At 36.9% G+C, this 27,371-nt stretch overlaps 1 protein-coding gene across 5 annotated transcripts in view; it reads right to left on the reverse strand.

Moving 5' to 3' along the window:
• The window catches only part of Bicral (BICRA like chromatin remodeling complex associated protein), a 77,979-nt gene that overhangs the window by 45,474 nt on the left and 5,134 nt on the right, over positions 1 to 27,371 (reverse strand). The window contains exons 2-3 of one of the 5 annotated variants that reach the window (XM_026383364.2): positions 22,830 to 22,936; positions 9,963 to 10,084 (exon numbers count right to left, since the gene is read on the reverse strand). The exons of 2 other annotated variants lie outside the window; for them this stretch is intronic. The gene's annotated coding sequence lies outside the window, so the exon portion shown is untranslated. Of the gene's footprint in view, positions 1 to 9,962; positions 10,085 to 22,829; positions 22,937 to 25,917; positions 27,239 to 27,371 lie in introns of those variants that run through there. 2 more of the 5 variants (XM_077802210.1, XM_026383365.2) reach the window with 2 other exon arrangements.

Consider the following 27,371-nt stretch of genomic DNA (forward strand, 5'->3'; position numbering starts at 1 on the left):
TTAAGGAATCATGAACTAGGAATGATTACAGTCTTCAGAATGTTTTTTTCTAGCTATAGTCATTTTTATTTTTATCCACATACATACCATTTCTAGTGTTCTTTATTTCTTTGAGTAAACTCAGGTTTCATCTGGCATTATTTTCCTTCTCCTAAAGGATTTTCTTTATTATTATTATTATCATTATTATTTTGGACTGGAAATTGAACTCGGGGGTACTTGACTACTGAGCCACATCCCCAGTCCTATTTTGTATTTTATTTAGAGACAGAGTCTCACTGAGTTGCTTAGCAACTCACCATTGCTGAGGCTGGCTTTGAACTCTCAATCCTCCTGCCTCAGCCTCCTGAGGTTCTTTTTTTTTTAATATTTATTTTTTGGTGTAGATGGACACAACACATGCATTTTATTTTTATGTGGTGCTGAGGATCAAACCTGGGTCCCGCCCATGCTAGGTGAGCGCTCTACCGCTGAGCACAATCCCAGCCCAGCCCCCTCCTGAGGTTCTTTTTATTTTTATAGCAGGTCTTCCAGTGATAAATACTTTTTACTAGAGATTGAATCCAGCAGTGTTTTACCACTGAGCTACATCTCCAGTTACCTGGCACCTTATTTTTTGGAGACAGTGTTTTGCTAATATTGGCTTTGAACTTGCAATCCTTCTCCCTCAGCCTCCCAAATAACTGAGAATACAGACATGTGCCACCATGCCCAGCACTTTCATGTCTTTAAAAAGTATTTATTATGCCTTAAAAATCAAATAGTTATTTTTTGCAGTGATGAGGATTAAACCCAGGGCCTCACACACGGTAGGCAAGTATTCTGCCACTGAGTTACAACCCAACTCAATTATTATTATTGCTATTATTATTATTATATTTTATTTTACAGTCCTAGGGACTGAACCCAGGGATACTCTACTACTGATCTACATCCCCAGCCTTTTTTTTAAAAAAAAATTATTTTATATCTGTATTGACATTTAAAAAAAAATAAATACCCCAGCCCTTCTTATTTTTTATTTGAAGACAGTGTTTCACTCAGTTGCCAAGGCTGGCTTCCAATTTGCAATTACGCTGCCTGAGCTACCACTCACCGGGATTATAGAAGTGCACCACTGTGTCTGGCTCCTACCTTTATCTTTGAAATATATTTTCACTGGGCATATTGTTCAAGATTAGACGCCCCCCCCCCATTTTTAAAGGTATTGCTGCATTGTTACTCATTATTTCCAAAGAGAAATCTGTTTTCTTTCTTTTATTCATAATATCTTTTCCATTTGAATTCTGTAATTTTATCTTTACCACTAGTTTTAGGCTATATGATTATAATATGCCTTGATATAGTTTTCTTCATACTTTTGTGCTTGGGGTTCATTAGGCATATAGGATGCAGGTTTCTAGTTTTCCTTCAATTTAGAAAAATCTCAGTTATAATGTTTTCAAATATTTTATGCTCCTCCCTCTCCTTCTGAGAACCCAATTATAAGTGCATTATTAGGCTGCTAATTGGTGTGCATGTGTATTTCTTTTTTGGGGGTAGGGAGGTTTCAGTCTTTTTATCTCTCTGGTTTTCATTTGGATAGAATCTATTGCTGTATCTTCAAGCTTACTATTCTCTTCTGTAGCGTCTAATTTGCTTTTAATTGGTAATCCCGCCAGTGTGTTATTTTCAAACACTATTTTCATCTCTAGAGTTCAATTTAGGTCTTTTTTATATCTTTCATGTCTTCATTTAATATCCCTATGTTTCCTTATCACTATTTTGTATAAGCTGGAAAAGGTTAACATTTTAATGCTTCCTCTGTCATTGTTGGGCCTTTATTCATTTTTTTCCCACTCTTCATTATGAGTGATATTTTTCTGGTCATTTTTCATTGGATGCCAGACATTTCCTTCTTTTGGGGTGTGTATATGTGTGGGGAGAATGGGGTTTTGCTAAGTTTGCCCAAGCTGGCCTCAAACTCCTAGGCTCAAGTGATTCTCCTGCCTCAGTCTCCAGACTGAGGTATGCACCATCACACCTCATTGGCCATTTGATAAGTGTGATCCTGGGGATTGAGCCGAGGGATACTACCACTAAGCTACAACCATACCCCTTTTATTTTTTATTTTGAGACAGATTCTCACTAGGTTGCCCAGGCTGGCCTAGAACTTGTATGATCCTCCTGACTCAGCCTCCCAACTCACTGGAATTACAGGTGTGGACCACCACAGCCAGCTACAGTTTGATCCTTTTAAACTTTGTCAATCTTCAGTAGAGGGTCAATTTTGCCCTGTACTGAGGCAGTATCCTTCTGGTTACTCCACTTGATGTCCCATGAATTACAAGGAGCTTTGCACACTTGTAGGTGGGCACAAACTTTTGTACGAGTTCCAAGTCTTCTTTCCTCTAATCCTTTCAGGTGGTCCTTTTCTAGGACTTGGTAGTTTCCTCATACACATGGACTGATCAATTATCTTGAGGAAGGTGTGTAGGTTTCAAGAGTGTTCTCTTTGTGCACCTCTCTTCTCGCCCCACCTGTGAACTTTAGCCATTTTCACCTTCCAGCTTTATTAGCTCAACTAAGTAAGACTGCCAGACCCCATCTGGGTCGACTCCCTCTGCTATGACCTTCCAGTGGGCAGGGACACTGATATAGCTCATGTTGTTTGTTTTCTTTTGGGGTGTGTATGTGTGTGGGGAGATGGGTCAAGAGTCATTGTTCAGTGCTGCCTGATATCCAATGTCTAACCCCTACTATTTCATATATTTTGTTCAAATGTAAGTTTTTCTTATGTAAAAAGGTTATGATGGTTATTCCACCATAGCCTTACAAGAATTAATTCTAAGTTTTTGTTTCAATTAAGAGTTCATCAGTATGACTTATAGGGTTAAAGTCCCCTATAAGAGGAAGAAGGGAAAGGGAGAAGGAAGAGCAGAAATTTAAATTGTTTGCTCAATTTTCTCCTGTGCTTCCTTTTGTTTTCTTAGAAAATGGGAGAGCCTGCTTCTTTATTTGTCTTTAATCAAGTTTAGGGAGTATAAAGAATATCAGTACCTTGCACATATTATATACAAGGTACTATGATAGGGACTGGGGATATCAAGTGAATGTTACATAAAATATAATAATAAGCAGGACAAGATGGCGCCCCATGTAATCCCAGCTACTCAGGAGTTTGAGGCCAACCTGGGCAACCCAGTGAGACCCTGTCTCAAAAGAAAAAACATAAAGGACTGGAGCTATAGTTCAGTGGTAGATTATTCCCTGGGTTCAATCCCCAACACACACACACACACACAGTAATAACAAATGTAAATACCCTGAACATCAGAAAAGCAAGGCTGAAAAGGGAACTAATGAGACTAAGTGTGGTGGCCCACACCTCTAATCCTAGTGGCTTGGAAGGCTAAGGCAGGAGGATTGTGAGTTCAAGGTCAGCCTCAGCAACTTAGTGAGGTCCTAAGTAACTTAGTAAGACCCTGTCTCTAAATAAAATATAAAAAGGGCTGGGGATGTGACTCAGTGGTTAAGTGTCCTGGGTTCAATCCCTGATAACAAAAAAAAAAAAAAAAAAGAAAGAAAGAAAGGAACTAACGTATGTAGACAATTTTCCAAGGAGTGTCATGATCAAAAAAATTTGTCACCAATAACCATTTACTCAGGCTAAGTAATTATTTATGTCATTCAGGATATAAAGTATTGTTATCTTATTCCTTTTACCAGGGTGTAATTGTTCTGGGCTGTTAAATTTTATAATTCTAAGACCTCAATTTCTGGCATGGTTTCTGCTTATAAGAGAACTTACTCTTTTGGAAGAAGGATGTGAAAAAATTTATCACACCTGCAAAGTGAGAAGTGATAGAAATTTTTGCAGGGGTTCCCAAGCTTCTTCAGGTAAACTTAATTAAAAATAGAAGTAAAAAGCTGGCTCCTCTTTCCTAAGCTGTTCTTCAGGGTAGAAAACAAAGGAGGCACAGGAGAAAACTGTACGATTTAAATGTCTGTCCTCCTTCCTCCTCCTTTTTGCTTTTCTTTCCTCTTATAGGGTACATTGAGTCTATATAATTCAGGCTGTTGAACTCATTAAATTGTTCTTATTTCTTAAAGTGATTTCAAAAAATTTAAAATGATTATAAGGCCATGATAGAATAATTGGGACTACATTTATCTTCTTACATTATATTTTTTTAAAAAGATTAACAATTGGATAAAATTTATGAAACAATGGGCTTTAGACACTGAATATCAGGCAGCATAGAAGAATACTTTTTGTGAAATAAATGACCTTGTGCTAGAAGAAAACATGACTATTTTCCTGATTATATTGATTTGCAATAAAAAGAAGGTATCAAAAGCAACATGACTGGTTCTGAGTTTTTCAGTTATTTTTCAACAAAGAACTTCATTTGTTTTGTCACCAAAGGTTTCTAGCAGCAAAGGGAAGGTAGGAAAGACGAAGAAAAATTACTAGGAGAAAAATTCAGCTATTAAAAAATTCCCTCAAAGTCAGAAAAGATGACTATTAATGTACTAAAACCTTGATGCATCTCAAGAAATGCAAAATTTGAAGAGCTTTAAACTTTTGGGTTTTTTTCCTTTTTAATTGGTGCATCTTAATTATACAGAATAATGGGCTTAATTGTGGCATATTTATACATGCATATAACATAACTTGATCAATTTCAGTCTCTAATACCTCCCCGCTTTAAACTTTAATTCCAACTTGGAATGATGTGAGTAGAAATGTGCCTAAATGGGCTGGGGATGTGGCTCAAGTGGTAGTGCGCTCGCCTGGCATGCACGCAGCCCGGGTTCGATCCTCAGCACCACATACAAACAAAGATGTTGTGCCCGCCGATAACTAAAAAATAAAAATTAAAAATTCTCTCTCTCTCTCCCTCTCTCTCTCTCCCTCTCTCTTCAAAGAAAAAAAAAAACAAAGAAAAAAAAATAAATGTGCCTAATATCAAGCATTCCAGTTGGTAAACACACTGGGCTGTAATGTGGGGCAGCACAGCAACAATGCTAGAGGCCTGGGGACAAAATCTGCGAAGGCTTCACAGAGGCTAAGGACATGGGGGAAATGATGAATTTGGAAGTCATAGGACTTGTTTTAGATGAACACTTGTGATTAATAAGCCCCAACCTCTTGGGACCCCTTTATTCCCATCTCTAAATGAAGTTAATAGACCACATTAGTAAATTTTAAAACTTTGTTCCCAGGACCTAGGATTCTTTGAGGCATCCAGGAGCTGTTCTGGAAGCCTACCAAGGTTGTTGGTGGAGGCACTCTGACACCTCACTTGTAACCATACATATCCTTCAACTGAGTGGTTAAACTCTTACTTAACTGGAAGAAAAAAGTTTGAAAGCCATTTAAGTTCTTCAGCATCTAGGACCACCAGAACTCAATGGTTTGCAAGGAGTGGACTATCAACAGTGATTAACTAAAAATGGAAACACAGGAATCCATGAAATTCAAGAATTTATTATTATTTCAGCAAGAGAATAATAATAAATATAGGGCCCAAACCTAATTAAGATAAATTCCAGCCAGGTATGGTGGGCATGTCTATAATCCCAGCAACTTGGAAAGCAGAGGCAGGAGGATTGCAAGTTCAAAGCCAGCCTCCGCATCTTGGCAAGGCCCTAAGCAACTTGGTGAGTCCCGGTCTCAAAAATAGAAAAGTCTGGGGATGTGGCTCAACAGTTAAGCACCCCTGGGTTCATTCTACTGTACAAAAGAAAAGAAAGAAGATAAACTCACTCCAACATAGTACTAATGATCTTGAGTTTAATGATTATAAGAATCATTAACCACACAAATCATTGTTTCTCAAACTCTGGTGTCTGAGGAAATAATCTTAGGTGGTCTAAGTTAAGTTTGAGAAACAACAGATTCTAAAATTATCTAGAAATACACATGCTAAAAAAACTTTAGGGCTGGGGTTGTGGCTCAGTGGTAGAGCGCTTGCTTAGCATATGTGAATCACTGGGTTTGATTCTCAGCACTACTATAAATAAATAAAATAAAGGTCCATTGACCAAAATAAATAAACAAACTTTGGAGCCAATAAAAATTCTGCTGAAGGGACTAGGTTGTGCCTTAGTGGCAGAGTGCTTACCTAGCACATGGGAAGCTCTGGGTTCGATCCTCAGCACCACATAAAAATAAATATACAAAATAAAGATATTGTGTCGGTGTATAATTAAAAAGTAAAATAAATTCTGCTTAACATATTTGCTAGACTACTCAGAACATATATATATATATATATATTTTTTTTTTTAAACTTTTGATCTTTTAAAAAATTTGTGATGCTGGGAATTGAATCCAGGGTCTTGTACATGCTAAGCAAGTGTCCTATCTTTGAGCTACACCTCAGTTCCTCAAAATTTTGAAAGTCACTAAGAATGTACTGTACACATCATCTGACTGATGCAAAGATGGCCCTGGAGTGAACATATTTCAACTGCTAATTCTGTACCAGTTTGGGTGGAGGGGTGGCCTCAACTCTCAATGAAGGAGGGTATCAAAAGAAACTATTGGTTGAATCTCAAGTCTTGAGTGGATCTGGATATACAAGAGATACAGAACTGAAAGTACCAAAGCCCTCAGCATTGCAGAATGCTTTTCGATGCCCACTCTCCCATACTACACAGCTGAGAGTGGAAAGAACTGAGCAAAGCTCGATTATAACAGATTAAAACACTGACTTCAAATATTACTAATAGAAAGCCAGGCACAGTGGTGCACACCTGTAATCCCAGCTACTCAAGAAGCTGAGGCAGGAAGATCTTGAGTTCAAAACCAGCCTCAGCAACTTAGCAAGATTCTAAGTGACTTCACAAGAATCTGTTTCAAAATAAAATTTTAAAAAAGGGCTAAGGCTATGGCTCATTGGTTAAGTGCCCCTGGGTTCAATCTCCAGTACCAAAACAAAACAAATATTACTAATAGACTATCATCTAGACATTAACAGTTAAAAACAATGTTACAGTGCTATACTCATAAGCAGGAATCTTGTCATATTCATCTTTATGTCCTCAGTAAATAGCATATAAACAGGTACAATAAATTCTGAACAAATATCTAGGGCTTAAATGTAGGCCAGCTGCATTTTATGTAGTGTATGCTCCCAAAGACTTCATATAACTAGACTCATAATTCTAATTCTGACACAAAAATGTACAATTTGTTTAAAAAAAATTTTTTTTTAGTTGTAGATGGACACAACGCCTTTATTTTATTTATTTTTATGTGGTACTGAGGATCAAACCCAGTGCCTCACACGTGCAGGGCACGTGCCCTACCACTTAGTCATAACCCCAGCCCCCTGAAACATATGATTTCTTACAATCTATTGGTATTGAAATGTTGCAATTCCTGATGAATTGTAAGTATATTACATTCTGCTAATGTTTTTAGATGTAATAATGAAGTTGGGTTTATATTTTTAATAAGAACCTTTATCTTTTAGAGATCCATACTGAAATAGGTATAAATGAAAAAACATAATGGTTGAGATTTGTTTCAAGATAATAGATACAGGAGTTGATTATTAAAAACATGGAATCCTGGGCTGGGGTTGTAGCTCAGTGGTTGAGTGCTTACCTCGCATGCGTGAGGCACTGGGTTCGATTCTCAGCACCACATAAAAAAAATAAATAGATAAAACAAAGATAATGTCCATCTACAACTAAAAAAATGTTAAAAACAAAATGAAACAAAACATAAAATCCTGTCTACCCCCAAGCCCATTCCTTGGATATTTTGATTTACCAGGAATGTGAAGTTACCCTTGGGAAAATTTCAGGCAAATTGGGAAACCTGTCCTAAGTGGAATAGAGTCAGGTGGGACCTGCCAACAAGAACCTCTGGTTGGGGCTGGGGATGTGGCTCAAGCGGTAGCGCGCTCGCCTGGCATGCGTGCGGCCCAGGTTCGATCCTCAGCACCACATACAAACAAAGATTTTGTATCCGCTGAAAACTAAAAAATAAATATTAAAAAAATTCTCTCTTAAAAAAATAAAATAAAATAAATATTTAAAAAAAAAAAAAGAACCTCTGGTTGGCTCAGAAATACAAATTGAGGCTCCACCTCTCCAAACTCAAGCTTGGGCATCTGACTGAAGAAGATGCTGTAGTTGAAATCTTATTTGGGATGTGTTGTCCTAGACCACCTTCAGGATTGTTCTCTTTTCACCCTTTCCCACAAATAATCCCTTTGTTTCTCCTTTTTCCTCTTTACTATATTTACATTAGAACTTTAGCTCCACCAGGTTGAAGTTTATGTCTATTTACTGATGAATGTTGGCCCAGAACAGTACCTGACATAAAATTGAAGCTCAGTGAACATTTTTAAAAATGAGCTTATCACCCTTTCCAAGGTGTTGACCACAAAATGGCAAACCTGCCACAAAATCAGCCATGCCAGGGAGAGTGTACTTATTCCCTTTTCCTTGAAACCTACTTCAGTTTTTCAAGAACATATGTATTTTCTTTGGAGACCAGATTATTCCTATGGGAGAACAAGTAAAGACTGTGTAATGGAGGGCTGGGTTGTAGTTCAGCAGTAGAGTGCTTGCCTCGAATGTGGAAGGCACTGGGTTCGATCCTCAGCACCCCATAAAAATAAAATAAAGGTATTGTGTCCACCTAAAAGAATATTTAGAAAAAATTAAAAGAATATTGAAAAAAAAAAAAGAGTGTGGAATGGAGCAAGTTATTCCCCACTATTCCCTACACTGGTCAATGCCACCCACCTAGCCCCTAGACACAAGGCATTATTTGTAGTACCTGCCCTTGCCCAGGTGATAATTTCCATATCTAAAATGTTCTTCCTCTTATTCTACACCTACTGAAATTCCAACTATTATTCCAATCCAGCCTGAAGCCCACCTCTGTGAGTCCTTCTCAGATGAGCTGCCTTTAGAATTCTAAACAAGAATGCCAAAAGCAACAACGATGTCTTTGGACACTGCTCAGATCCTGCTTTGCAGTAACATCTTTTTTGTTTTTTGGGGGTTTCTTTTCGGTACGGGTATTGAACGCAGGAGTGCCTCACCACATTCCCATCCCTTTTTATTTGTTTATGTTGAGACAGGGTCTTGCTAAGTTGCTCAGAGCCTTGCCAACTTGCTGAGGCTGGCTTTGAACTTGTGATCCTCCTTCCTCAGCCTCCCAAGCTACAGAGATTATAGGCGTTTGCTACTGTGCCCAGTTTATCTTTGTTATCATGCCTTTCTTCTAACTAAGGCAGGGCCCAAATTTAAATAAATACATCATCAAGTGTTATGAGAGTACTTACGGGAGCAATAATATTTCCAATCTCAAAGCCAGGCAACTTTTAGTCTCTGTGGTATTTTGCATCTGCAAATTGAATATACTGGCCTATTACAGTAAGTCTTCATTTTGTGCCTCTTTCCAGCCCACTGTCCCTATAAGGAATCCTTGGCTTGGCCACCTTGATAGAATATTTAGCATTTTAAACAATTCTTTGTACTTGTCCTTCTACTTAGAAGATAAAAGACCTTCCCACATATCTCCTAGTGGTCAAATAACAATACCTACTTATTCTTTAAGGCCTGGAGTAAAATGATATTGTCCTTCTGTATCTTTTTTATTTTTTTAACTTCCCAAACAAAATTAATTGCTCACTTAACTGCATCCCTAGAGCATGCCTGACACACCAGCAAGGCCTGACACAGATGACAATGCTTGTTTTTCTGATTCCCCCATCAGTTTACAAGTTCCATGAAAGCTAGGTCAGTTTTGTTTCATCTCTGTGCAATACTTGATATGTACGTGACCACTAAATGTTTACTCTTTTGAATTGCTTTCATAAGATCTTGGTCTCCAAAGGACTAACTTTATCAAGGGTAATGTCAGTTGCTTTTCATTTAGTTTCTAAGAATATGCAGCTAGGAGACATATTACAGATTTTTTACAAATGTAACGCCTAATGCTGCTCACCATTTCACAGTTCCGAATTGGCTTATTGGATTCTTATTGTCTAACAGGATCCTTGTCGTGTAAGAAAAGCCATGAGGAGCCAACAGATTTCCCATCTCTGCTCCCGATCAGAGAGTCCAACTCTTTCAAGTATAAGGAAATAATAATTTTGTAAGATCCACAGGACAAAAGATAAGATAAACCATTTAATACTTAATAAACCACCTGAAAACAGGGGTTTTATATACTGAACATAATTATAATTCATTTACGTTACCAAGTGTTTAGCATAGTAATTTATTAATAATAGTTATGTTCATTAAAATGTTTAGAAGTAAATATCTAAGTTGAAGAATATCTGACACAGCCATATATGGCTTTTTGAGGGCACCAACATTAGATGTTAAAAAGAAATACACAACTTTATAGGAAAAAAAAACAGATGTCCCAACAAAAATATTTTTATAGTTTCTTTACTGTGTCTTCTAAGAAATAGAGGGCATTTTAATGACTATGTTTAAAAACAATACATGGAAAATTATTGAGACATGATACAAAAAAATGTTACTATCCCAATTTCATTTTTGCTTTTTGCAATTGGACCTTGCTTTGTTGCTCATGCTGGACTTGAACGTGTGGACTTAAGCAATCCTCCCAGCCTCCCAAGTAGCAGGGACTACAGGTGTACCCCACTGTAACCAGCTGATTTCCTTTAAATGTTAAGCAAAATTAAGCTGAAACTATTTTTATGATAATTCATAATTCTTTGGTACATAGAATGTCAACTCTTCACTTATAATACCAAATTTCTATTAAAGAATTTTTTATTATACTTCCAAATAGAAGTTGAATTCCTGTCTTAATCATTGATTGCCACATTAATTATTTTTTTCCAAGAATTAACCAGGGCTGAGGCTGTGGCTCAGTGGTAGCACACTTGCCTGGCATGTGTGAGGCACTGGGTTTGATTCTCAGTACCATATATAAATAAATAATAAAGGTCTATCAACAACTTAAAAAAAATTAACCAGTTAAGAGAATCACTTCTCAATGACAAACTGACTTAAGCCACAAAAGTCAACAGTATGCCAATACTGAAACTAGCCATTCATAAAGATGAGTCTGCTCATGTATCAACCAATAGCACACTAGTAAAAATTTTAGAAATAAAAATAAATAAGTACAACAGCAATCTTAACTTTTATCTTCAAATGACCTGAATACTAAAGAGCTGCTCTGACACTTTTCTGATTGTTAGGTTTATTCAGAAAAATGATATATTTTATTCAATGAAATGGAGATTTACCTAAGTCATTTATTTATTTATTTATTTTGGTACCGAGGATTGAACTCAGGGGTACTTAACCACTGAACCACATCCCAGCCCTATTTTGTATTTTATTTAGAGACAGGGTCTCACTGAGTTGTTTAGTGCCTCAAAGTTGCTAAGCCTGGCTATGAACTAATGATTTTCCTGTCTCAGCCTCCCAAGCCACTGGGATTACAGGCGAGCGCCACAGCACACAGCTAGAATATATTTTGACATACTGTACACAAATGGAACACAACTTCTCATTCCTCTGGCTGTACATGGTTCAGTGTAATCATACATGCATATAATGTCTGTCTCTAAAAGGAATTAATTTATTTACTTATTATAGAGAACTTTTTCTTTTTTTGGCAGTCCTGGGGATTGACTGAACCCAGAGACGCTTTGCCACTGAGCTATATCCCTTTTTAAATTTTTTTATTTTGAGACAGGGTCCAGCTTAATAGCCCAGGCTGGCTTAAAATTTGTGATCTTCTTGCCTCAGCTTCCCCTAGTCGCTGGGATCACAGGCATGTCTACTGTGCCTGGCTAGAGAACATTTTAAATGAAGCAAAAGCAATAATGCTACCAATGTAACCTTTTCTACTTATAAAACAAGGTATACTTTAATCATAGATAGTAAAAAAGGGAAAACTTATTTGCATTTCTATCCCATAGTCACAAATTAACTGAAATACAGTACTGTAAAAATTAAAAGATTAAAATAAAAACTGCTAATCTTTCTCTACCATTGCTCAGTGTATTTTATATATGGCATTGTCCCCATATATGAAAATGTTTTTAAAATGTTTGGAAATGATAATAATTATAAATATATGTATATTCTTTCTAGTGTTATTATCAGGGATCTAGTTAAAGTAATTATGCAAACTCTTGACTCTACTGTTCTGTCAATGAGTAACATTCAAAATATTTTGGTTTTGCAGCATGTTCCAAGAAAAACGAGTCCTTTGGAAACAACCAACAATGTAAACAAACAAAATTCCATTTGCAAAGGCAGTGATGTTATCAAGGAGGAGATGCTAGGGATTCCCAGACTCAAAAGCCAGACTCAAAAGGAGGATCTGTGATAAAATCAACTTTTTAAGGAGGAAAAATAAGAAGACTGTTTTTTAAGCTTAAAAATGATTTAACAAAGAATATAAACGAATACATAAAGTAGACTGCTACTGTAAGCAAAGATTTCACAATAGGTTTCTACAAAGATTTTAAAGATGCTGAATTATTTCTCAAAACTCTCTTTTAGAGACAGACTATCTATTGTAAACATCTTTTATAAACTCTCATAAATGTTATGTGAGCTGGAATTTGTTTTTGTGGTTATTGCTACCAAAAGACCATAAGGTAACATAGAGTTTTAGCTGGAGAAGATGAAAAAATTTTAGAAAAAGATGATTGTGGTGGTTGAAAAACTATGTTAATGTACTTAATGCTACAAAACTATATACTTAAAAATGGGAAAATCAGGGGCTAGGACTGTAGCCAGTGGCAGAGTGCTTGCCTGGCACATGTGAGACACTGGATTCAATCCTTAGCACCACATAAAAATAAACAAATGAAATAAAGGCATGCTGTATATCTACAACTACAAAAAATATTTTTTAAAAAATGGGCAAAAAAAAGTGGGCCCAAATTTTCATCGCATAGGATTAGGCTCCGACTTCCTTAACAAGTCTCCTAAAGCACAAGAAATAAAATCAAGAATTAGTAAATGGAATGGATTCAAACTAAAAAGTTTCTTCTCAGCAAAAGAAACAATGAGGTGAAGAGAGAGCCTACATTTTGGAAGCAAATTTTTGCCACATGCATGGCAGATAGAACACTATATAAAGAACTCAAAAAACTTAACACCAAAAAACCAAACAACCCAATCAATAAATAGGCTAAGGAGTTAAACAGATACTTATCAGAAGATGTACAATCAATCAATAAATATGATAAAATGTTCAACATCTCCAGTAATTAGAGAAATACAAATCAAAAGATTTCATTTCATGCCAGTCAGAATGGGAATTATCAAGAATACAAACAACAAGAGTTGGCGAGGATGTTGGGGAAAAGGTACATTTATACATTGCTAGTGGGACTGCAAATTTGTGCAACTAATATGGAAAGCAGTATGGAGATTCCTTAGAAAACTTGGGATGGAACCACCATTTGACCCAGCTATTCCAACTCCTTGGTCTCTATCCAAAGGACTTAAAATCAGCATACTACAGTGACAAGGCCACATCAATGTTTATAGCAGCTCAATTCACAATAGCTAAATCAACCTAGATGCCCTTCAATAGATGACTGGATAAAGAAACTGTGGTATATATACACAATGGAATATTACTCAGCATTAAAAGAGAATAGAATTATGGCATTTGTAGGTAACTGGATAGAGTTGGAGAACATCATGCTATGCGAAGTAAGCCAATCCCCAAAAAAACAAAGGCCAAATATTCTCTCTGGTAAGTGGATGCTAATCCATAATGTGAGGGGGTGGGGCATGGGAAAAATGGAGGAACTTTGGGTAAAGGGCAGGGAGAGAAGGGGAGGGGTATGGGGGCAGGAAAGATGGTGGAATGCAATGGACATCATTATCCTAGGTACATGTATGAGTGCACAATACATCGATACATCGTGTACAATCAGCTACATCATGTACAGTCAGAAATGAAAAGTGCTGCAACTGTGTACAATGAATCAAATGCATTCTGCTGTCATATATATATACCTAATAAAAATAAATTTAAAAAATAAACATATAAAATAATTCTATTCAAATAATACTGTAAGAAACAATTATAATAATAATTTCAAGAAAGGCACTAATCTGCTCTAGATGCCAGGAGAATAGGTATAACTTGAGATTAAGCCAGGAAACACAGCTATCATAGTGAAAATCCTGAGAATAAGAAAGGACCAGACCAGAAAAAATTCTCTGTGGAACCTACAGTAAGTTAGACAAAGTAGAAGACATTATAATCATTAAATAGTGAAAGTATTGTGAAATGTCACCTAATAAAAGTTTAGTCTATATTGTTGCAAATATATTTACTTTTCAAATTAAAAAATGGGCAAAATTGTAACTTTTATGTTATGTATGTTTTAACACAATAAAAATTAAAGCATTTATGAATATTCTTATTTTTGTACAAAGTTCATCAGAACTTGTTTGCATATAACTAGTCCTACATCTTCCCTCAAAAAATATATTTTTGGAAAAGTGTACTTTTCCTTCAACAAGCTTTAGGGTAGATGGTCACTGAAGGGAATGACCATCAACCCCAGCAAGCAATGGGGGAAAGAGGTTGAGACAGTTCACTCTGTAACTCAGTGAAAAGCACCACATGCAGCTGTGTTCAGAAGCTATGATGCCAGGCGTGGTGGTGCACACAAGTAATCCCAGCAGTTCAGGAGGCTAAGGCAGCCTCAGCGACTTAGCAAGGCCCTAAGCAACTCAGAGATACCTGGTCTCAGAATAAAATATAAAAAAGGGCTGGAGATGTGGCTCAGTGGTTATGTGCCCTTGGGTTCAAACCCTGGTACCAAAAAAAAAAAAAAAAAGAAAAAGAAATATTCCTGATGACTGAGAAGTATTCTTAACTCCTTTTGTGCCTTTTATAGTCTGGCACTTATCCCTTCTCAGAATGACATTTTTAAGATGAATATAGGATTTTATTGAAATAGTTATAAAGCCTTTTAAAATTGTAATTCTGTTATGTATGTGATTTTTCATGGATGCATTAAAACAGAAGATTTAATGGAATATCTAGTAACCACTAACATTTGGAAGAGAGTAATCTCTCAAGACATATGCAATTGTAATGTGATATAAAAATATCTTTCTAGGTATGGGGCTATAGCTCAGTTGCAAAGCATCTTCCTAGCATGGGTTCGAGCCTTAGGACCTCAAGAAAATAAAACAAATAAAATAATACAAATACAAAAATTAATACAACTACATTAATTTTAAATACAATTACAAAAATTTAAAAAATTTTAAGAATCTTTTTATTCTGTAATGAATTCCCAAGCATTATATACTATTCTCTTTGTGACCTTCTTCCATCGCTTTAGGAATTGATAAATTTCAGTTATAGTCTTGAGAAAATAAAGATGTAGGGCTGGAAATATAGCTCAGTTGGTAGACTGCTTGCCTCGCATGCACAGGCCCTAGGTTCAATCCCCAGCACCACGAAGAAAAAAAAAAAAGGAAAAAAAAAAGATGCAAAAAAATGTTTTAAAAATCCAAATTTATGGGGGCTGGGGTTATGGCTCAGTGGTAGAACACTCGCCTCACATATGCAAGGCCCTGGGTTTGATCCTCAGTACCACAGATAAATAAATAAAATAAAGTTATTGTGTACAATTACAAAAAATACATTTTTTTTTAAATCCAAATGTACAGAATCCCCCTTTCCCAAATTCTATCTACAGATCTTTTAAGAGTTAAGTCCAAGGAATGCTTATGCTACTGGGGTCCAGGGTGATTGTTAAACATGAAGTGAATAAACTCAATCCATTAAAAAACATAATGGAATTCTAAACATTTGAATATAATTTCCAAGATATTTTTATACTGTAAGCACACAGTGGTCATTTCAATGGTTTTGATGTCCTTTTGGCAAAGCAGTTAGGGGAAACGTATACCTGTTTTAGAACACAATCCCATCTTCTGAGATCTCATCTACACCAAAATGTTGATCCCTTGGGAAGGAGATAAAGACTTTTCATTTAGTGCAACTTTATCTTCTATCACTTTTGGGTCATTTAAATAGGACAGACTGGTAGTTCCACTATCACTGTTATTGAGTAATACCTATCTGAACAAATTAGGGTAATTCTCTCGTTTCATTATGATTTTATAGTGTCACTGTAAGAACACCTTATTTCCCTCTCTAAAAATTCAAATTCTTAGATTTTTGCTTCACTTAGTAAAATTATTTTTCTATTTTTCTATGATTAGAAATCTAATAAGAATTAGATTTCTTATCATTAACTTTTTCTTTAATGATAGCTTACAACTTTTGCTAACTTTCTTAACATTTGCATTATAATTTTTAATACATTAAAATAGCATGATAAAGCAGTACCATCATAATTTATCACTAATGATAGTGTGAACTCTACCAAATGATTATTTATTATGTCTGTGTTAGAAGGACAGTTTAAAGGATTAAAAGAACCACAAAAACATACAAAAGTATAAAATACATCACTGCTCTCAAATATCTGGTTATCATCATAGAAAGACAAGAGATGCATCTGAAACTGTTTTCTAAGCTGCAGAAAGCTTTATTAATGTGCATGAAAATAAATATATACTAATATGGATACTTAGAGTAATATTAAGGCCCTTTTGCTATTAATTGATATACTAATATAAATGAGGTGATAAACACTGTTAACAGCAGTTAACATTTACTAAGTATTCACCTGCTACCAAGCCCTTTACACAGTCCAAATCCTTCTAATGCAACTTTGCTAAGCATATATCATTACTCCTATTTTTTGTGGAGAATGTAAGACTCTTGTTCAACACTGTAGAGTTTATAAGTAGCAAGACACAGGTATGAACTCAAGGCTCTGAGCCCAGGCTACTTCCCATTTCTGAGGTAGGAACATAATTTTTGGAAGTTTGATTTCTATAAACATTTCCCATGCCCAAAGATAGCAACTATGAATCCTAAAACACTTTCTTATATAGTGAAAAACCTCACTACTCTATCTAAAAATCTTTCTTGTTTTTTAAGACATGGAGTTTTGCCACATTGCCCAGGCTGATCTCAAACTCCTGGGCTCAAATAATCCTCTAACCTCAGCCTCCTTAGCAGAGTAGTCTCAAACTACTATAACCAACTTCAAAGCTACTATTAACTACAAATGTGTTTTTTTAAGTCAAATCATTGCCTCAATTGGAAATCTTCATGATTTTTTTTTAATACATGAGGAAAATTTCAAATCTGTTTATGTTCAAGGCATTTCACAAACTAATTCCAATATTCCTCCTTTCCTGCCCTCCCCACAACCCCACTCCTCTCTTCCACTGAGAATTAAACCCAGGTGTGCTTCCACTATGCCTGGCTTACTTTCCCCGCCCCCGCCCCCCTCTTTTTTTTTTTTTAATGAACTTCACTGAATGCTAAGAAATTTTCTCATTGTCATCCCCTCTCATATAATCGTCACCTAACTGTGGTCTTTCTCATCTAAATTCTTCTGCTTCTGCCATCTTCTTCTGGTCAATACACCCTCTTTCTCCTTTGGGCTCAGTTCCTATTCCATTCCCTATATGTAATCTATCTCAATGGCTCATTCCCTTATATCCTGCAGCAGCTCATCAGGAAATGCCACTGGCTGGCCTTTCAAAATAGAACCAATATCCAACCACATATCCAACCAGTATCTGACCTCTCTAGTTCAAGCCATTGTCATTTCTTACTTGGGGTCCCTGCTTTTGTTCTTTTTTTCTATAATCTATCCTCAACCCAATCTAGAGCGTGACCTTTTAAAACATAATCAAAACCTTTTAATGAATCAACATGTCCCTCATTGTAAAAAGGCAAATTCCTTTTCTATGCTCAACTGTGAGTACCTGTATCAGCCTACATAAATGCTGTCTGCCCTTTTCCAGCCATTCTGAGTTGTCACACCCAGAATTTAGTAGACTTGATCCAGTTTCCCGTTCTTTTTATGGGGGCAGGATTACCGGGGATTGAACTCAGGGCACTCAACCACTGAGCCACATCCCCAGCACTATTTTGTATTTTTTTTTTTTTTTAAGACAGGGTCTCATTGAGTTGCTTAGTGCCTCACTTTCGCTGGGGCTGGCTTTGAACTCCCAATCCTCCTGCCTCAGACTCCCTAACCACTGGGATTAACAGGCATGCACCATCACGCCCGAAAAGTTTCCAACCTTTTACTGGTTGCTCTCTGCCTGGAATGTCATTCTTCCAGATATTCTCAGGCTTGCCCATGACTTCCTTTAACACTCTGCTGAAAGATCTACTGTGATTATCTTCTTAACTACTAGAGTTCCCTGGTTTTTTTTTTTGTTTTTTTTTTTTTTTTTTGCTTTATTTTCAAACCTATAGCATATTACAAGGTTTACTTAGGCTTACTCTGTTTTCCCCAAGAGAGCAGGGTAGTGTATCCTGGGAGGCTTATCTGTAGAGACATGTGGCACACATGAGTTACTTAATAATATTTGCTGAGGGAATGGATGGATGGATGCCCTAACACCACTTCAGTCATGTCTTTCTCTTTTGTTCTCACCTGTATCACTCATTTAGTACTCATTATATATTGATTTTTCTGGGTACATGTTATCCGCCTACGTAGATTATGTACCCCTGTGCTAAGTGCTGTGCATAAAATTAATATTGAAGGGGTTGGGGATGTGGCTCAAGTGGTGATCACCTAGCATGCATGAGGCACTGGGTTCGAGTCTCAACACCACATAAAAATAAAATAAAGATACTGTGTCCACCTAAAACTAAAAAATAAATATTAAAAAAATTAATATTGAATAAATATTTGATGAAAACGGTGGTATGGTTCAATGGTACAGTACTTGCTTAGTATATGTGATACCCTGGGTTCCAGCTCCAGCACCACAAAATAAATAAATATATATTTGATGATGAAATATCAGTTCAGTGCCTTTTTCTTTCAGAACTGACAGCTACAGTAATACTGTTTCAAAATGAGACACTCCAGGGCTGGAGATGTGGCTCAGCGGTAGCGCGCTCGCCTGGCATGCGTGCGGCCCGGGTTCGATCCTCAGCACCACATACCAACAAAGATGTTGTGTCCGCCGAGAACTAAAAAATAAATATTAAAAAAAAAATTCTCTCTCTCTCTCTCTCTCTCTCTCTCTCTCTCTCTCTCTCTCCCCTCTCTCACTCTCTCTTAAAAAAAAAAAAATGAGACACTCCACTTAGAAAAGCAGCATTCTGAGCTCAGGTATAATTCAGTGGTAGAGTGTATGCCTTGCATGCATGCAGCTCTTAAGTTTGATCCCCAGCATCAAGAGCAAAATCAAAAACCAGCAAATAAGTATTCTGGGAAGCAGTATAATGTTAAAAAAAAATTAGAACATTTGAAACACAGACTATATATTAAATAACAATTATGAATTGGAGACTTATGTAGCATGACAAAAATAAGGTTAATATCAAATAGATTTTATGTCACTTTTTAATCTAAAATAGCATAAACTTCAGTTGGGCATGGTGGTGCACACTTGTAATCCCAACAACTTGGGATTTTGAGGCAGGAAGATCACAAATTTGAGGCCATCCTGGGAACTTAGTGAGACTGTCTCAAAATAATAAAAAGGGCTGGGATGTAGCTCAGGGATAGAGGGCATCAGTAAGTTTAATCCCCAATATTACAAAAGTAAATAAAAAACAAAATAAGATAAAGTTTAGTGGGGAAGCTTCTAACTATAACAGAGAAAATATATTGTACTGGAGAAATTATGTGCCAATAAACAATTGTTCTAAATTCATATTACACACATACTTATAAAACAAGATTATTTTGTTTACATTAAGGCATTGGCTTATCTCTTTAATATTTATTTTGTACCGCATAACCAAAGTAGTGGTTGTTGTTGTTTTGAGACAAGGTCTCACTATGTTGCCCAGACAGGCTTTGAATTCCTGGTGATCCTCCTGCATCAGCCTCCCAAGTAGATGGGGCTATAGTTGCACACCAATGTTCCTGGCTAAAGTGCATATTTTTTAAAAATATACTGGCTAGGGGCTGGAGCTGTGGCTCAGTGGAAGAGCGCTCACCTAGCATGCATGAAGCACTGGGTTTGATCCTCAGTACTACATAAAAATAAAATAAAGGTATTGTGTCCACCTACAACTAAAAAAAAAGAAAAAGAAAATACACTGGTCAATATTGTAACATTAAATGCAAATCTTCTCAGTCATCTGGTCCATAGTTCATGCATTATTTTCTTAGTAATTATGTGAGGGAAAGATAAATAAGCATACCTCTTTAAGATTTATGCATTTTCTTTTTTAAAAATTTTTCTTTTAGTTGTTAATGTTTATTTATTTATTTATTTATTTGTGGTACTGAGGATGGAACCCAGTGCCTCACACATGCTAGGCGAGTGCTCTGCCACTGAGCCACAACCCCAGCCCCAAGACTTATGCATTTTCTTAATTGATTATGCATCTAAATTAACCTCAAAATAAGGGCTGGGGCTGTGGCTTGAATCCACAGATGCAGAACCCACAGATATGAAGGGTTGACTATACTCAAAATTTATCACATAACAAAGATAATCAAATTTTCTGTGATACATTCTACATATTTTATATAATATGCTATTTTACATTTACTTATGGCCCTCCCTGCCTTTTACAAATTATATGGTTATCCATGTATGGTGGCACATGCCTGTAATCCCAGTCACTTGGGAGATGGAGGCAGGAGGATGACAAGTTTAAGCCAGCCTTGGCAACTTTGTAAAATCCTGTGTCAAAAAAAAAAAAAAAAAGGGTGGGGCTGGGGTTGTGGCTCAGTGATAGAGCTCTTGCCTATCATTGGGTTCGATTCTCAGCACCACAAACAAACAAATAAATAAGTTCATCAACAATAAAATACTTTAAAAAAAAAAGGGTGTGGGGGGTGCTGGGGTGTGGCTCAGGGGTAGAACGCTTGCCTAGCACGTGTGAGTCACTGGGTCAGCACCGCATATAAATAAATGAATAAAATAAAGGTTCATCAACAACTAAAAACAAAAGTCAGACTTTGTTTCAGACATAGGCTTCTAAAGTAAAATAGTTAAAAAAAAAAAAAAAAGCTACCTTTAGGCCGATTACTACAAGCAGCTCGAAAAGGGGTTGGACTTTCACAATTTCTAAAATCATAAAATTCTCATAGATCTGGAGAATCAGAATACAAATAGGAAATAAGAATAAATCAATCCATTTCTAAGTATATTTAGTTCCAATATACTATGTATATATATATTCTAAGTATATGTTTCCTTAGGAAACATCAAAGTTTTAAAAAAATCTAGAATAGCAGCATTTATTTTATATCCAAGAAGTACTTTTAAATCAAAACACACAAAATCAAAAACAACTTTTACTTTACCAAGAAAATAGACCAATTGATCTTTTTAAGTTATAATAAAAGGGATCATATGTGAAATGTATTTCACAGCTTTTAAAGGTAGTTCATTTTACTTTCTCACTTGAACATTACTTATAAGAATTCATTTTTATTAAGTAATCTAAAACCATCATTGTATGATACTGTAGATCTTTTACCATGCTCAAAATGGTTAAAATTCAGTATGGACAGCAAGCTAACTCATAAGAAATCAACTTTAATGCACAAATATGTTCAGTTGGTAGAATACCAGCCAGCTATGACAAAATGCAGTAAACTCCCCCCGCCCCCTGTACTGGGGATTAAATCCAGGGGCAACTTTACCACTAAACTACATTTTTATTTTTTATTTTGAAACAGGGTCTCTTGGACTGGGGATGTGGCCTCATTGGTAGTGATTTTCTACCAAGTATGAGGCTCTGTGTTTGATCCCTAGCACTGTGAAGGAAAACAAACAAAAAATCATTGAGACAGGGTCTCAACTTAATTACCCAGGATAGCCTTGAACTTGCAATCCTTCTCCTGGGCAGATAGAATTAAAAGCATGTACCACTGTACCTGGCACAGGATAGTCCACTTTAATACATAAAATAGCAGTCTCAATACTCCTTGGCTATGTCCAAAATGTTTGTATTTATATAAAAAATTTTAAATTCTCTCCCATATTATGCTTCCCACCAGATTTTGAAATTCCTCATCTTCCCAAATTAGGGTTATTAGCAATAACTAATAAAGAAAGTTGGACCTCATCTGGCAAGGAGCTAAACTTAAAGTTAGTTCTTGTGGTGGTGCAAGGACCATTCATGAACTACCTCCAACAGTTCAGGGAGCATATAATGCTCAAGAGCTGTGGTCAGCATCAGTATATTCAAGAATCCATAGAGGGGCTAAGATTGTGGCTCGTGCAGTGGTAGAGTGCTCGCCTAGCATGTGTGGGGGCCCTGGGTTCTATCCTCAGCATTACATAAAAATAAATAAAAAATAAAGCTATTGTGTCCAGTTACAACTAAACAATAAATATTAAAAAAAAAAAAGAATCCATAGAAAATATGTGGTGGTACATGTCTGTGCAATCACACCTAGAGAAATTTCACAATTTCTAAAATCATAAAATTCTCATAGTGAGGTCCTAAGCAACTTAGTGAGGTCCTAAACAACTTGGTGAGACCCTGTCTCTAAATAAACTATTTTAAAATGGCTAGGGATGTTGCTGAGTGGTTAAGGCCCCTGGATTCAATCCTTGGTATCCCCGCCACCCCCGACCAAAAAAAAAAAAAAAAGCTTTCTGGGTTTATGCCAAGTATGCCCTTTAGTAATGTGACCTCAGACAAATTAACCTATTTTTTTCTAAGCTTATTACTTAATGTATAAAACTAAAGCTAAAAATTACTCTATAGGGTAACAGTGAGAATTATTTATTAAATACCCACCAGGTTCTGAAACAGTGTAAAAGTTTAATGAATAGTATTTCTCTTTCCTTCCACTTTCTTCCTTGTGATAATGCTTCAATTGCAGGTCAGGACACAAAGTTTAATTCCTGATGATACAAGAGAGCAATCTGAATTTTGGTTGAACTGCAATGAAAGCCATTTCTAGAAAGGGAACATGTATTTCCTTATTTCCTTGTATACTCAGGTTCAGAACTTTAATTTCAGGTAATATAAGCATTTAATGTGTTTGCAAATGAGAGAGTCAAAGAACCCACAAAACAGAAAATGTTCAATTTCACAACTTTATTAAACAGAAATTTATAATTAAACAAGCCACAACTTTATAAAGTTGGTTAGGATTTAGGAGAATCTGGGTATAATTAAGTAGATGCGGTACAGTGAAGTCTCAGTATTGGGAATGAAAATACAAGAGGCAGGGAGGGAAAAACAGACCAAAGCCAGTTAGTTGCTCCAGGTTTCTTCCACCTTCCTATGCAGCCTCTGTCTACAGCAGCAACTCTCTTGAAACACACTACAGGGGCAAGCCACCTCAGCACAGCGAACCCTGGGCTCTACCCCAACCAGCCAGGTGCCCCTGCAGTGCTTCCACCTTGAGGCTCTGGTCAAGTTCACAATGGCACTCCTCTTCTGTCAGCTCTCCCTTCTCATGCTCATCCCCCCACCCCATCGCCTTTCTGCCAGCTTCCTCACTCTCCATCTTTCCCACTTCTACTACAGAACATTATCCATGAAGAGAAGCATGCCATGCAGATGGATTTGGAATGTGCTTAAATCATGCTGCCTCACTGAGCCAAGCACCATTTCTTTTACCCAATTCCACCCACACCTATATGATACTTTCCACAGATTTGCTCCTCTCTCCTTAAACAATTGCTTTGACAAATGACAATGGATCTTTTCAGTGAGCATTGTAGACATTTATTTTGAATTCTATCAGCTACTAATTTCTCCTAATTTCACTTTACTATTAGTTTGTAGCCAATTCTGGGAACAGGAACTTCATGAAAAAGTGAATTGCAGATTCAAAGAGGAAAGAAAGAGAAAGTTAGTTAAGGCAAATACTAGACACTTCCACTTGGCATTATTCAGATCTTTAAAAAATTATTTTCTCAACTGGGTGTGGTGGTACATATCTGTGATTCCAGAGACTCAGGAGACTGAAGCTTCCGGAAAGATTACAAATTCAAGGTCAGCCTCAGCAATTTAGTGGGACCCTGTCTCAAATTTTTAAAAAATTCTCAACATACTTCCTCCGTGCCCTATAATCTGATTTTTTTCCCCATCATATGCAGAGGTCAGAATGTCAAACACTAACAATAGCTGCCACATTCAATGGTCTTCCTAGTTTTTTTCCTCATAGATTCCCTTTAATTGAAGGCATTGCTGATCTCCACCTATCTAGACAAACTGTTTTTCTTTTAGTTCTCATCATTTTTCTCTACCTAGGTTCCCTAGGGTATTCAGTCCATAAATGTTTACTGAGTGCCCAGCTTGTTTTAAATGCTATGCTAAAGGCTTAGGACAAATCAGTAAACAGGAAAACAAATAGATGTTCACACCCTATTCCAGAATCTGTTTATAGATGACTGTAGAGCACATTCAAGTTTGGTACAATAATAAAGAGGAGACACTTTCTCTTTCATCTCAGTAGTTTATGAGATTTGATTCCTAAATGAACTGTCTTCTGTGGAAAATACAGTATTATATAATGAGTACCAAGTATTATGCAATAATACTGCCATAAAAGTGTAAGTGCTAAATTCTTAAAAGGTAATTCATAACCAGGTATGGTGGCACATGCCTGTAATCCCAGCCCTGGCAATTCAGTGAGACCCTGTCTCAAAATAAAACCTGAAAAAACAAAAATACCCTACTGGGGATGTAGCTCAGAGGTAGAAAACTCCTGGGTTCAATCCCTAGTATAGGGGAAAAAAAAAAAAAAGTAAGTTCAAGGCAAGTCTCAGAACTTTATGAAACCCTGTTATCAAAATTCGAAAAAAAAAAAAAAAAAAAGGGCCAGGATAGTGGGTACACACCTGTAATCCCAGCAGCTTGGGAGACTGAGCAGTAGGATCACAAGTTCAAAGCTAGCCACAGCAACTCAGTGAGGCCCTAAGCAACTTAGCAAGACTCTGTCTCAAAATAAAAAAATAAAAAAAGGCTGGGGATGTGCCTCAGTGATTAAGCACTGCTGGGTTCAATCTACAGTACCAAAAAAAATTTTTTTTTCCAAAAAGGTTGAGGACATAGCTCAGTGTATAACACTCCTGGGTTCAATCCCCAGCATCAAAAATAAACAATGTAAATTCCTTTTTATTGTGACAAAATATACCATAAAATCTACTACTGTGGGGGCTGGGGTTGTGGCTCAGTGGTATAGCTCTTGCCTACCATGTGTGAGGCACATGGTAAAAATCATTGAGACATTGATTCTCAGCACTGCATATAAAAAAAATAAAGGTCCATTGACAACTAAAAAAAAAAAATACTATTTTAACCATCTTTAACGTACAGTTCAGAGGCATTAAGTACATTGACTGTGCTGTGTAACCTACTATCCAGCTCCAGAATTTTTTCATTATCCCAAATTAAACCTCTAAAATAATAAGTTAAATCCAGTAACTCATTTTTTTAAATTAATTTATTTTTTTTAATGTGTGCTGAGAATCGAACCCAGTGCCTCACACATGCTAGGCAAGTGCGCTACCACTTGAGCCACATCCCCAGCCCCCCAGTAATTCATTTTTAACCACAGTGATGTTCATGGTCAAATGCCCCCATCCCCAATATCTTCCTGTTTTGCTGCCCACCTAACATTCCAGGACTCACCATTGAAGTCACCCTCTTGCAACTCTCTCAATTCCCTAGAACCTCCCTTCCTCTGTCACATCTGCAGGGAAAATCTCCAATCTTAGTTAAACCCATCAACTGCCTGCTCTTTGCTGCCCTTTTCAACAGCTGAACATTGCTCACAGAAAATTATACACATAGCTTGGCTGATTAGTTCCGCCTCAAATTCATGACTCCAAGACACAGCCAGACATTCAACACCACCCAGCAATCCTACCTTGCTTCCCACTGAGTTCTTTGTCCTGCTGCCCAAGGTGAGGTGTCCATTTCTCCTGAAACCAGTCACTACCCCTTCTTCCTTTACTTTAAGTTGCTGGCCTTGCCTCCAGCTTCACTGAGAAAACAGAAGCCATCAGAATGTAAAGTCCTATATTCTGCCTCCATTTGTAGATCTCCTTGCACTTTGCCCGTATTTCTCTGCCTTCTCCCCTACTATGCAGTAAGTCATCCTGTACCCACCATAGGCAAAACCTCTTCTTATGTTCTGAATTCTTTCCCACTTTCTTAAGAATTCTGTGCATTTGGGGCTGGGGTTGTGGCTCAGAGGTAGAGCCTAGTATGCATGAGGCACTGGGTTTGATCCTCAGCACCACATAAAAATAAAAATAAATATTTTTTAAAAAATAATTCTGTGCATTTTGGTACTTTCCTCTCTCTTCTGCATTAATCTCCCTATTAGGTATTCTTAACCTATTTGAAAATGTTCCTTTATCTCCCACCATTTTTTTTTTTTTAAGTATTCTTCCTTGGGTTGAAAGAATAGCTCAATGGTAGAACACTTATCTATGCCTAGCATGTACAAGGCCAGGGTTCAATCCTCCAACACCACAAAAAGAAACAAGGAAACAACAAAAAAAAAAGCCATCTCTTTGTACCCATCCCTCATCACTGCTGTGCTATTTCTCTCCTCACAGCATTCACCTCACTTCCCATTCTCTCTTTAACACATCCCAATCTGGCTTCCATCCCCATACACCACTATTTGTTAAAACAGTCACCCAACATTGCCAAAGCCAAATGGACATTTCCCTATCCTTACTTTTCAGCAGCATTTTATGAAGGTGACCATTCCCTCTTTCTTGAAGGATAAAATACTCATTCTCCCACTTTAATGGCTGAGCCTTTTCAATCTCCTTGACTTAACCTATAGTCATTAAAAGTGGTTAGGGCTTGATCTTAAGGCCTCTATGTTCACAAGTGAGCTCAACTAGTTCCATATCATACCATCTGCAAACTAGAGACTCCCAACATTATGTCCAGTCTAGACCTCTCCTCTCAGCTCAACTCAAGTATTCGCTGTCCACCTGACTCTCCCTTTGGACATCTCACAAGAATATTTAAAACAACAGATTCCACAAGAACTTAGGTACCTACCTCCAACCACCTATTCCTCTTCCAGTCTTCTCCAACCAGCAAATGGAACCATCAGTCACCCTAGATTTAGACAAAAGCCTAAAGGTATCCTTGATTCCTCTTACTCTTTTCCAGAGCCAACTCATTATGTAAAGCCTTTTGATTCCATCTCTAAAGTATATTTGAAACCTTCTCTATCTTCATTGCCACTCTACTTGCCTAAGATACCATCGGTTTGGGGTTGAATGTTGCAATAACCTAACTTCCCTCTCTGCTTCTTCTCTTCCTCCACATAGCAGACAGGAGCAAAACAGGAGC

Source organism: Urocitellus parryii, chromosome 8, assembly GCF_045843805.1.
Source record: "Urocitellus parryii isolate mUroPar1 chromosome 8, mUroPar1.hap1, whole genome shotgun sequence".
Lineage (NCBI taxonomy): Eukaryota > Metazoa > Chordata > Mammalia > Rodentia > Sciuridae > Urocitellus > Urocitellus parryii.